A 13,834-nucleotide genomic window follows, 5' to 3' on the forward strand; every position below is an offset into this window, starting at 1 on the left:
AATACCAAGCTCTAATCTATTTAAAAGTTTCATTTTATGTTTTAATTTTTCATACTCAAATAAATTTTGTTTAAACCTGATTGCATTTACCTAATGTCTATAATATCAACACCTTTTGAATGTTGATAATAATTATATTTATTATCACTTAATGCAGGTAGGAAGATATGAGACATGAAAAGTAAATACATGTAGAACTTAATAATTATAAGAAACCATAAAAAATAAAATTGCTTTCCATTTTTGCAGCATAGCTTTACCTAAGACCAAAGTCTTCCTATACTCTTTCCTAGATAATAAAAAAAGAAGAAATAATCTCAAAAGCTTTTCATAAAACTTATTAACAGCAAGAGGGAAATTTCTAAAGAAAGAGATTGTGATTATATAGCTGGGGCCACCCCTTTTCCTTATGACAGAACAGCATATATTCATAGATATGAAAAAAAGTGCTAGGAAGTTAATGACTCTAGGTTTAATGCTAAAAATTAAATTTGGAAAAGCAAGTACTTTTCATTAACATTGCTTTGTTAGATCTGTATTATTCTTGTTGAGGGCAGCTTTCCTACACAGTGTAGACATTGTAGCAGCATTTCCTAACCTTTACCCACTAAACGCCTATAGCCACTCCTCTCCCCTCTCCCCTGGATCTCTCTCATCAAAAATTGTCTTTAAAATTTTTTCAAATGTCCTTTAAGGAACATAATTACAAGTTAAAATTAATATGACTATAAGCAAAAGCAATAAAAACACATACCTAAATTTGAGTATTCACTACATCCTAAGCAGTCCTATGAGTACTTTTGTAAGTGTTATTTCACTTAATACTTGCAGCTGACCTGTGAAATAACTAATATTATCTTATTCTAGAGATGAGAAGAAGTTTGAGTTAAAATACATACCCTAAACCCCACAACTTGTCAAAGATAGGTCTTGCCCTTAACTTTCTACTTCAAAAAAGTGTTATCTACTCACTCCACCTCCCTAATAAATTGTGGTGTAGTCAATTAAATTGTACACTCAAAATTATCGCATTATTGCATCTACTACATGGGCATATAGCTTTCATTTTTATTTATTTGCTTGTTTTGGGACCACTCCTGGTGATACTCAGGGATTACTTCTGTCTGCACACACAAGGATCCATATCTGGTGCTGGGAACTGAACTCAGGTTAAACTATGTGCAAGGCCAGCTCCTTCCTTACCTCTGTACTCTTTGTCCAGCATCAAAAAGTAAAGATCTTAGCATACAAAGAGTATTGATGGTTTATATTTCTGATATATTGTTATAAGAGGAAACAAATTCTGTCTCTGCATTATGTAATCAGCAAGAATTATGTCCACTCAATTTATTTTTTGTATTTACTTTTCATGTCTCATATCTTCCTACCTGCATAATAGATGAACAGTCAACTTTTGTTTTCTTTTGGGTTATACCTAGTAGAGTATAAGTCTTACTCCTGGTTCTGCACTCAGAGATCACTCCTTGTGGTGCTCCTGGGACGACAAAGGGTGCTGGGGATCTAACCCAGGTGATCCAAGTAAAGGCAAATGTCTTACCTGTTGTACTACTGACACGATAAACAGTAAAATTTTATTTTGAGATCACAACCAAGCTAAAATGGTTGTACTTACCTACTATCCTACTGACACTGATAAACAGTAAAATTTTATTTTGAGACCACAACCAAGCTAAAATGGTTATAATTAAGTACTATAACTACAGCAATGACATAAGCTGATCTATAATCTAGATCTATAATCTAATGCCAATTTAAGAGTTAGCCATAGCCATTATTTACAGAAAATTATATTATTTGTAGACCATCGTTTACAGTACATTCTCATCTGTACTTTCAAACCACATCCTTGATGGTTATCATTACAAAATAACACAAGTAATGTCCTGGAGAATCAAATATACATTTTCTTTGGATTAGTTACTATATGTTTATCTTCTCATTTACACTCACTAAAAATAAAAAACATTAAAATATTAATGAAATTAGATTATTTTAGCAAGAAAAAAATCAAGATGAAGACTTCCATTTATTCACTAGGACAGCATACACTCAACCAGAACTCCTATAGAGTTCAAGATACATTCCCAACACAATGATGTTCTCAAGACTTAGGTTGCTTTAGATAACTATCTTATTCCATCTGAAACTGCTCTGGGGTTGCACTATGCACATAACTCATCACAGGAAACTCTATTGTGATGGTCATCTTGTCTGTCCAAGGTCCTTGCTCTCACAAACAATGCTTCTGTAAGCTTTCTCATCTGTACCACCAGATAAGATCCATGTGAGAGTTTTTCTCATGTATACTGAAGAGTAAGAAAGCTAGATCCAAGGGCATTGCCAAATAATGATTTTCTATTAGCTACTGCAACAGTATTACCCAACAATTATGCAATTATGTAGTCATGCAATGAAATTATGATCAATTAGGCAATTCACAAGATTTTTTTAAATCAGCATCCCTTAGACTGAATTATTTAAAAACAAAAAGCACCCAAGATGCTAATAAGATTTTTAGGTATACTAGTCTCATTTTATGATATTTTTATAACCCACCAATTCGTGCAATCATTCTATGTCTGTCTCTCAGGAGCCCGAGTCACTACAAGAGATATAGAATGAAGAGTAAGAAAGGGGCCAGGATATCTCCTTCAAGGATAGAAGATTGCCACAGTGAAAGGGTGGCAGAAAGGGAATTAGGATAAAGAAGGGACCAGTAAGATAGTGATAGCTATAAATGATGAATCTGGATAAGAACTGAGTGCAAAAGTAAGTAAAGGGATATATGCAATAACTGCTAAGTACCTACATTGCTAACCATAATGCCCAGAAGGAAAGAGAGGAGAGAGAGAGAGAGAGAGAGAGAGAGAGAGAGAGAGAGAGAGAGAGAGAGAAAGTGTCTGACATAGAGGCAGGCTGAGGCAGGGCATATGGAGAGGGCAGCGGGAGGGGAGGAACTGGGAACATTGGTTATGGAAGATGTAGGCTGATGAAGGGATTGGTATTGGAAAATTGTATGACTGAAACACCACCATGAACAATCTTGTAACTGTGTTTCTCATGGTGAATCCATTTAAAATAATAAAATAAATAAAATAATTAAGAAAAACACTTTTAGGTGAATCTCTTCTCTTGAACCTTTGTAGTGAAAATTAGGTATTGAGCTTTTCTATAGTATATCAAACTTTGTAGTTATGAGAACATTTCACAAATACTTTTATCACTTGTACCATTACACCTAAAAGTGTTTTTCATAATTATTTTATTTTATTATTTTAAATGGATTCACCAAGTATTTGTGAAATGTTCTCATAACTACAAAGTTTGATATACTATAGAAAAGCTCAATACCTAATTTTCACTACAAAGGTTCAAGAGAAGAGAAAAGGTATTTCCCAAAATATATTTAAAAACTCAATACCTAATTTTCACTATAAAGGTTCAAGAGAAGAAAAAAGGCATTTCCCAAAATACACTTAAGTCCAAACTACTTTTAGGCCTTTTACATATATCTTCTGACATATTAACATTCAGTAGGTTATAGTTTAAAATACAAAGCATTGCCAAACCTGAAATTATTCAGAACAAAATGAAATGAGTCAATTTTCTATTATAAGGTTAATTTTAACTATAATAAAAGAACTGGAGATACAGTTCAGTGGATAAGGCACCTATCTTGCACACAGCAAACCTGGGTTTGATCCCTGGCACCCTATATGGTGTGATTTCTGAGCACAGAATCACGAGAAATCCCAGAACATTGCTGAATCTGGCTCAAAATCCCAAAAGGATAACTCTAATAATAATCTCAGTATCATTACCAGTCCCTAACAACATATAAATGTATTTCATATGGTATTTTTTTTCTGTACAAACTAAGGATAAAGAGGGCTTAGTGAAGAGCTAAACTTAGTGAAGAGCTAAACTATGGTTACTAAGAAAATATAGCTCGATTAAAGGTTCTCTGATAGGATGATCTTATTCATGTAATGTATATAGGAGTCGATGAACTGAACAGACTTTATCTTAACTATAATAAACATCCTCTCTCTTAAATAGTGACTTTTTTCCTAACATAGTAGATGGCAAAATATTCTTAAAAATAAATGATTAAATATATTAAATAATTATGTATGGTTTCATATATAAAATAAATATATAAAAGAAATAAATATAAATATATTAAAAATTTGTGCATTGATTCTAAACTACTATCTAATTTTAATCTACAATATAACTACATATGAGGAATTTGAAAATTAGACACAGGCGGTTGGCGCTAAAAGTGCTAATCATACAAATGTAAGAACATGAGTTCAGTTCCACATGTTACTACATGTGCCATGCAGGTCATCAATTCTGCTCATTGGGATTCCCTAATACCAAAAGGCTGTGTGATCTCCAGGCTACCATAGCTAAGTCTGTGCTAGCACCATAATTAGAATGTGTGTCTCCCCCAGCAAGCACTAAAATTAAAGCTGTGTGAACATCATAACCATGAATTCAATCCCCATTAAGAGCAAGTGAATACTACTTTGTACATCCATACTCCAACTACTGTGATCAAGTGAGTAGTACTGTGTAAAATCATACTTCAAGTACTGTGAGTATGAACACCAGAAATAAATTAGTATATTCCTCACCAGTCCACATGCAAATACTATAAATAATGGGTGACCCCCAAGTAAACCCCACATCCAAGTTTTAAAACAATACAATCAAGTGTGATACAATTCTTGCCATTATAACAAAGGCTCCAAAGGAAAAGAAAAATAATTCAATATTAAATGTTTTAATAATTAATAAAAATTGTTATTTCATTTTTTATTAACTTGGCTATTGAATGAAAGTCTTAATTATAATACTATATGGGCATTTCAATGCAATTCCTTTGTTTTGTTTTGTTTTGTTTTGTTTTTTTTGGGTCACACCGGCATTGCACAGGTTTTACTCCTGGCTCATGCAGTCAGGAACTACTCCTGGCAGTGCTCAAGGGACCAAATGGGATGCTGGGATTTGAACCTGGGTCAGCCACATGCAAGGCAAATACCCTACCTGCTGTGCCATCACTCCAGTCTCTCAATGCAATTCTTAAATTCACAATTTTGACTAGGTACCTCAGTTATTTCAACCTAGAACATCTGGGGTTAAATTATTTAGCTTTGAGAGCAATACAGTCAGAATAAAGGAAAGAAAAATATATTTTAACCCTTGAAAAGATAGAGAAGCAGGATAAGGTATATTTTCCACTTCTTACCCATTAAGAAATTCAGGATTGCATTTACACTAAAAAATGTGTACTCCTTCTGAGTCCATGAACTGGAGAGTTTATTTAAGCTGATAAGTAAACTTTTCACTAATATCAGTTGTCTAGACAATTTAACTTCCATTTTAGAAACACACTCTTAGAGGCAGAGATAGTCAGTTCTTTGTCATAGCAGATAAAATGCGCTCACAGCCAAGAACAGCAGACCACTATTTTTGTCAGGTGGATATCAACATTATGTCGTCACCCCCTACTAGCAGAACATTTAACAGATCTTCTGTATCTAGAGTTCCTAATTATCTGATATCTATTAATACATTTCCTCAATGACTGCCCCTTTCCAAAAAAAAAGGCTAAGAACTGTCATAATGTAGTAAATATAAGTTTCTAAATTAAATAATGTCTAAATTTGGGGGTTTATTTTAATCTGATCTAACATGATTAAACTTAATATGACTCAGTTCACACTCTCACTATCTTGCTTCATACCAAGCACTTAAAACGCATATTAAATGAATGTTTACATACACTCTCCTAAAAAATATACTAACAATCCACCAAGTGAAAAAAATTAATCGTGCAGTTATTTTGGTAGAAGTGAATTTGTAATACTACATACTGCTCCCATCCACACTTTTACAATTGTTTTCTAAATCTTATACACACCTTGCTTAAAAGCACAGGGAGGATGTAATTCTCAGGAATGATGTATTCAGGAAAGCTTTGAAAAAAATCAAGGCCGAAGGGAAGAGATAACGAGCACACCCCCAAATCATCATCAGTTTTAAGAATAGCAACCTCAATGTTTTCGGATATTAAAATAATACTTTTTCAGCCATCGTTGCAAGAACTCTTTGTTGGATATTTCTCACCATTGAAAATAAAAGCAAGGAGTTTCCATCATATGGATTTGCTTAGATTCAGAATTGACAGACCTGAATTTGCCTGGCACAGCCTTATCTCAAAGAGGCATATCAGATAAGCCTGAGTGCTAACACTAAGTCACAGCATTGGGAAAACACGCTTTAGCAGGCTTGCCAAAACCATGTGACTCCTCATGAAAATAAAAGCAAATGGCAATCTTTAGGAGTATGGTATGCAGAAAATACATAAATACTAGAGGACAAAACTACACTAATGACTTTTCATATACTTTGTAAAAGAGCAAGTTAATATAAGATTTATGACTTCCACCACGGATACCATTTTAAGACTATCCATGTCTTCAAAGACTTCATTTTTTTCTGCTCTGGCATGTTATTTCTATTAAATAGCTATGACCTTAATTGATGCCTTCAAGTTATTCCTAATTTTGAAATTTGGAAGAAAATAATGGGACATCAAACTATAGGGAAATATAAGTGAATTTTGAGAGAATAATAAATAATACAGTGCTGCATAGAACAGAAGAAGAAAAAAAGCTAATTATTAGTCACCTTCCTTTCATATTGTTTTCTCTTAAAATGTATGGATTTTGTAACAGAACTGTCCATTTAATAATTTTAAAAGTTAGATAATTCATCAAATAAAATTTAAATAAGTCTTGGGGTTCTTATTAGGATAGAGAAATCTTAGAATAACATTATATGGTATAACATTCTTCTTCAAAGAAGCTATATTTTAGAACAATATACTATATATAATAGCTATTTATGTTCAATCTTTTCTCCATATTTTTGATCATCATCATCATCATCATTATCACCATCATCATCATCATTATATTCATTCATCATCATCCCATTGATCATCGATATTCTCAAGTGGTCTCAGTAACGTCTCCATTCGTCCTAGCCCTGAGATTTTAGAAGCCTCTCTTTACTCGTCCTTCCCAGTGGTGCCACATTGGAGACTCTTTCAGGGTCAGGGGAATGAGACCCATCATTGTTACTGGCTTTGGCATATGAATATGCCACAGAGAGCTTGCCAGGCTCTCCAATGTGTGCAGGAAACTCTCAGTAGCTTGCCAGGTACTCTGAGCAGGAGAACTAGGCTATAAGAGGTCGCTTCCAGGAGCTATGTTTTAGTCTCTGAACGTTGGCTGTTGATGGGATTATGCGGCGGGGGGGCGGGGGGGCAGTTTCTGGGTGTGACTGCCTAGTGACTGCCTAGTTACTGGAAAATGGAAAATGGGGGATCTGGGCAGAAAAGGCCCAGTCTGGATCTGAGCAGGCTTGGGGATCTCAGCCCCAGGTCCCTCACACCTGGGTTCCTCTGCTGGTTCCTTCATGAGCGAGGTTTGTTTTGCTAATATACATTTAAATTTGCTAAACTTATAAGCATAATCTTATTTTGTACAATAAATCATAAATAATATTTCAAAGATAAAATGCCAGTTAAAATCTTATTTCAAGACAACATACTTGACTTAACAAAAATATCCATACTCCTACTTCACAAATCTACCATTTTTCTGTGCCAAATGTAAAATGCAGGATAACAAGGGGGAATTTTTGCCAGCTTCGAATTCTCTGGCAATGAAAGCATGACCATAAACTTAGAATTGATACCCACTAGACATAACAATATTGATACAAATTATCGAGGATTGTTTTCTAGACTGGGATTGTTTTCTAGACTGAAACAATCTCTTTCAGATATAATAATGTTACTATGCATCCTCTCAAAGTTCCATTCTAAAAATCTATGTGATATCTCTGAAACTACTCACTAGAACATATTTTGGACATATTTAAATGCAAAAGGCAATATACACTAAAACGCATTTGATATATTTTAGAGAAATCTCAAAAAAGACTGTAAAATTAAATAATAATAATATCAAGAGGCTTCTGGGACAGATCAAATAATGATTTCCCATTATATTGGGACCACATGATTAAGTTCAGCCAACCACCGATGACTGGAAATTTTTATTACAGTTTCTGAGTCACTAAAGTTAAAATTCGGCGTCCCACTTTCTTCGTCTCTTTTTCCTACCTAGTTATTTCAAAGACCCTAAGTGCTAGATGGAATAGACATAGGATGAAGCTAAGTAAATGCTTATACTTATATCTTCCAGGACAACAAAGACAGCACTTCCTAAAGTTCTGTTTATTTTTGTAGTGTATCTATCATCTATCGCTAGAGGGTTATCCTATATTTGTTTTCACTTTTTGTAATGGGCACATCCTATGGTACTCAGGAGCTGCTCCTAGAATAGTGCTTGGGGATCATGCCCAGGAATGCTAGTTGATCAAGTGCCAAGAATCAAATCCAGCACTCCTTCAGGCAAAGACCATCACCCAGCCCTTTGAGCAACCTCCCCAGTGCTTAGAAGTAAATCTGGATAATCTTGATCAGAATATGTTCATTTCTTTTTAATTCCATACATATTCAGAGTCTCTTACCCCATGCCTGGTTCTCTTCACCCAGGCCCCTTAGAGGGGGTGGGTTGAGTTTCCCTCCCTGCCCTGAGCAGAGTCCCGGCAGCTGAAGACCTCCGGAACCCAGCCACAGCCATGCTCAAGGCCCCTCTCCACATGTTCGGACGAGCCTCACACATGAAGGAACCGGCAGAGGAACCCAGGTGTGTGGGACCCAGGGCTGAGATCCCCAAGTCTGCTCAGATCGGAACTCCTCCACCCAGACCCCTCATTTTCCAGTAGCTTGGCAGCCACACCTACAAACTGCCTTCAGCACTGACGTGTAATTCCATCACTGGCCAACATCCAGAGACTACAAAACCAAGCTCCCAGAAGCACGTGGCCGCACGACCTCTTATAGCCTAGTTCTCCCTCTCAGAGAACCTGGCAAGCTACCGAGAGTTTCCTGCCCACATGGGAGAGTCTTGCAAACTTCCTGTAGCATATCCATATGCCAAAACCAGAAACAATAATGGTTTTCATTCCCCTTGCCCTGAAAAGAGCCTTCAATGTGGCACCATTGGAAAGGACAAGTAAAGAGAGGCTTCTAAAATCTCAGGGCTAGAATGAATGGAGACGTTACTGAGACCACTTGAGAATATCGACGATCAACCAGATGATATTGGTATTGATTGACATATTCATAATTAGCCTTTTGTCTATATGCAGTTGATTAATCAAGTAACATGATGACTCTATAAATGAAGTTCAAAGCAGTTATCCTTAAGAAAAACGTGTTAGAGGAGCCATTATCAAGTTTCATCTAAGATAAATGATTACGGGGAGAGGGGGTGTTGGGTCTTTCATGGCAGCGACCAGGGTGACTGCTCACTCTGTGCTCAAAAGCCACTCCTGGTAGTGCTCAGAGAACCACACGTGCAATGCTAGGATTGAACCAGAATTGGCAACAAGACACAAGAAACTTAACCCTTGTACTACCTTTTCAGTCCAATATGTGATATTTCTTTAATAAAGAGCCAAGAGATTCCTGGGGTATTTTGCAATTTTTAATAATTCTAAGGAAAGGATACAAAAGGCTGAGTTCACATAAAAACTAATAAATGAAACTTTCCAGATCATATTTGTATATAATGCACACGCACATTTGTACTCATATATGAGTATAAATGTCCTGTACATGAGCATATGATTATGTGTATGTGTGTATGAATGTATACATGTACCAGCATACATATCTGCATATGATTTTCATTTATATATATATAACCAACATTGGTATTCTTTGGAATTTTATTTCTATATCAGTCACTTCACATTTTATCTCTAAAAGGTTTCCCAAATCCGTTTATAGACCAAGAATAAGGTAGGTAATTGTTCTGAAAATCAGCACTGCACTTACAGGGAATTTCTAGGGTCAAGAGACTCTTTCTTGGGACCTTATATTTGCAGAAAGAGAAGATAGGGAAGGTAATTGAAAAGGGAAAGTGGATATAAATCACTTGATATTTTTTGAATGGCTTTTACCAACTAGAGCTGATCTTGATAACACTTGTATGTCTACCGGTTTTCTTTTCTATTCCCCTTTCTCTTCCTTTCTTTTGAATTATTTTATGTTTTGTTTTCAGGACAGAGGATCCTTTGGACATACTGCAGCCCCACAAACAACACAAATTACATGTGTTTCCATGAAAGATATAGATCTCATTATGCAGGTCATGCACATGTCAGCCCATTAGCTACAGGCAGACTCTGTTGTTCTACCCCAGATGTCATGTATTATTCACTCTGACATAAAGAATTCTATTTTAAAATAAACAAAGACAAGCACCCCAAAAGTTCCCATTGCCTTTATCAACAGGACAACTTGTTTCTTGAAGCTCTATCCCTGTAGCAAAATAAATCTTTGAAATAATTTTCTAAAATAGGTGTTCAGCAGCCTCCATGGACACACCAGCAATGCTAGTGAGTGGCTGCCTGCAGTGTGGGAACCTAGCAGCTTCTTGTAAAATTATACATATCATATATATAATATTACCTATTTTATATATTATCTATTTTAAAATCAAAATCTAGCAGCATTCTTGCTTCAGAGATGGACACATGAACCCATGAGGAGCCAGTTTTTGTTTAATAAAATGGTATTACCAATTTTAGCTTAGTAGTATGCATATTATGACTGCCACTGTATCACTGTAATCCCGTTGCTCGAGCGGGCACCAGTAATGTCTGCATTGTGAGACTTCTTGTTACTGTTTTCGGCATATCAAATACACCATGGGTATCTTGCCAGGTTCTGCCATGCGGGCAGGATACTCTCAGTAGCTTGCTGGGCTCTCCGAGAGGGATGGAGGAATCAAACCCGGGTTGGCTGCATGCAAGGCAAACGCACTACCCGCTGTGCCATCGCTCTGGCATCATCATATACATTCACTTGTATCACTTGTCATTCCGCTGATCTTTGATTTGCTCAAGTGGGCACCAGTATGCATATTAATACTGAAGTAAATAACTTAAATATTAATATTTCCTACTTATCAAGAGAAAATGAAAATCAATTTTGATACATTTGTAACATTGAAAATATCTCACTAAGATATGTTCTTAGTTCTTGGATTTATGAAAAATACATAAATATATTTTTAACACTACCATTTTAAAGGACTTTTGGACTATAAAATTGAACTTTAAACATATTCATTTCAAAATGGTAAATAATATTAATTAGAATTTATATGAACTAGAGCGATAGCACAGTGGGTAGGATGTTTGTCTTGCACGTGGATGACCCGAGTTTGATTCCTTTGTCCCTCTCAGAGAGCCTGGAAAGCAACCGAAATTATCCTGCCTGCACAGAAGAGCCTGGCAAGCTACCCGTGGCGTATTCAATATGCCAAAAACAGTAACAACAAGTCTCACAATGGAGACATTACTGATGCCTGCTCTAGCAAATTGATGAACAACATGACGACAGTGCTACAGACAGTGCAGAATTTACGTACAAAAATATCTCAGAAAATACAAATAAATCTACATTAACTTCTTACCCTTTAAAAATATATGGAAAATAATTTATATTCAAGGTGATCGCAGCTTTTGTTTTCCCCATTTCTCCTTTATTTGCAATATTTATCTCTGATAATATGTTTTAGTTAGAACAATACATTTGAAATAACATTTTTAAAATATTACATGGTGACATTTATTCAAGTATAAAGTTTCATTTTGATTTTCTTCTTCTTTTCAATTAAAGTTCCTTACACCAATTTATTTAAGTAGCATTCTTATACAATCATTGGTGAAGCATATATACTATGTGAAAATTTTATACAAACTACCTGAAATCAGGTACAAGCAGGAGAAAATGGTTTTAGAATATAATTAATTGTTATAAATTAGTTGTGAGAAAATACGCAAAAGATCACTGAGCAGGAATTTATAATGCACCTTTCAGAATTCTGTTTTTTCAAGCTTATTACTTAAAAATAAGTTACTTAATCTTTTTCTCATGTTCATGTAAATAAAATGTACAGTTGCCTACTGTGAATCCCAGAAATTGAAAATAGTCTCATGAACACATCTGAGGTTTCCTTTTACAAGCCTCCTAACAATTGTTTAACACTGAATAGTGCTAAAAGTGTGGGAGCTTTCACTTAAAAGTACAGTGTGCTATCCTGCACTGGGACATTTTTCAGACCTACAGTCACTTGGTTACTACATTAGTCTGCAAGAATATAGTAGGTAAGCACCGTAGGGGGGCCAAAGTATCCTTTCTGAGCTGGGAAAGTTTAGATAATGGACAAACAATGATGGATGTCATGGTGATGGATTCATTTGATTTCCTCTGGTCTCCTCCAGAATCTCCATTAGATGACTTCTGAACATAGTGTACTCATTCCTTTTATATTTGTCAAAGTACAATTTTCAGGCAAAGTCTTGGTTTTGAGAGTACTATACAGTTTCCTATAGATGTCTTTGAGTTACTTGGATTTGTTAATAATGATAGTCATCTCTAAGAACTATTATCGATATGCCTTTTCTAAAAAAGTATAGTCCTATATTTCCACATAGAAAGGGCTTGAAAAAAGAGGTCTGAGAATGATTTAAATTTTTCGACCATATTTATTTGTTTTAAATTAAATATTTAAGTGACCTCAGTTACTAATCATGTCTTCATTTTAGATGACTCCAGATATTTCTATATTGTATTTAAATAAGATTATTTTTCATATTTGTCCCCATTTAGAAAATGGCATTTGTTGTCATTATATGTCCCCATTTAGAAAATGGCATTAGAAAATGGCACTTGTTGTCAAATATCACAGAACTCTTATTTTGATTCTGTTTCAAAGCATTATTCGCATCCTAAAATAGGAACAAGCACAATGTGTTTGGAAATGGTACATTAAAATAGGGGAGGACAAAAAATGTTCATATGATAATAAAACATTTTTACTTATTTGTGTTTTGGGACACACTAGAGGGTGTTCAGGGATTACCCCTGGCTCTGCACTCAGGGATTAGTCCTGATGGTGCCCTGCGGACCAGATGGAATGCCGGGAATAGAACCTAGTTGGCTGTATTGTCAGGTAAACAACCTATCTACTATAGTATCACGACAGTCTTTTATGTTTTTATCATAGTGTTTTAGTTTGGCTCAAGCTTGACTTATAATTTGAAACACTTGATCATTAAAATTACATCTTTTTATTCCCAAAGTTTTAAGCATACAATCTCTCTCTCTATATATATATGCATTAATGATAAGTATATTATTTATCTTATCTTAACTATGAATAATAAATGTGAAAAATGTTTAACATGGCATAGTCATTATAAGAACAAAAGTTTATGGAAGGTATCCATAACTTACTAAGAGTGCAGTAAAGAACAGAAGGAAAAAGTCATACTTTAATAATTTCTTAGCATTAAAGAGTCATCTTAAAACCTAACATCAAGTATAACCCCACGGGTCAAAGACATTCACATTAATTTTTTTAAAGAGCAATAACTTGGATTTACCGTACAGTTAAAATTATATGCTATCCTAATTTGCAGCATGAGCAACTAGCATTAATTATTCTATTATAGCTAACATCTCTGCACAAACTATTTAAATTTATATATAAGAATTCTTCCTCTGGAGATCCAGATAATGTGCAAAGAATAAATCAGGAAAGCAACTTTTCCACATTATTTCATAGCAACTGGAGTTTAAAAAAAA

General features: G+C 34.9%; 1 protein-coding gene across 5 annotated transcripts in view; it reads right to left on the minus strand.

Annotated features, from left to right (window-relative positions):
* Positions 1-13,834, minus strand: part of ERBB4 (erb-b2 receptor tyrosine kinase 4) — a 1,184,587-nt gene that overhangs the window by 986,081 nt on the left and 184,672 nt on the right. The gene's annotated exons all lie outside the window — the stretch shown is intronic.

The sequence above is a fragment of the Sorex araneus genome, chromosome X (genome assembly GCF_027595985.1).
Source record: "Sorex araneus isolate mSorAra2 chromosome X, mSorAra2.pri, whole genome shotgun sequence".
NCBI classification, from domain to species: domain Eukaryota; kingdom Metazoa; phylum Chordata; class Mammalia; order Eulipotyphla; family Soricidae; genus Sorex; species Sorex araneus.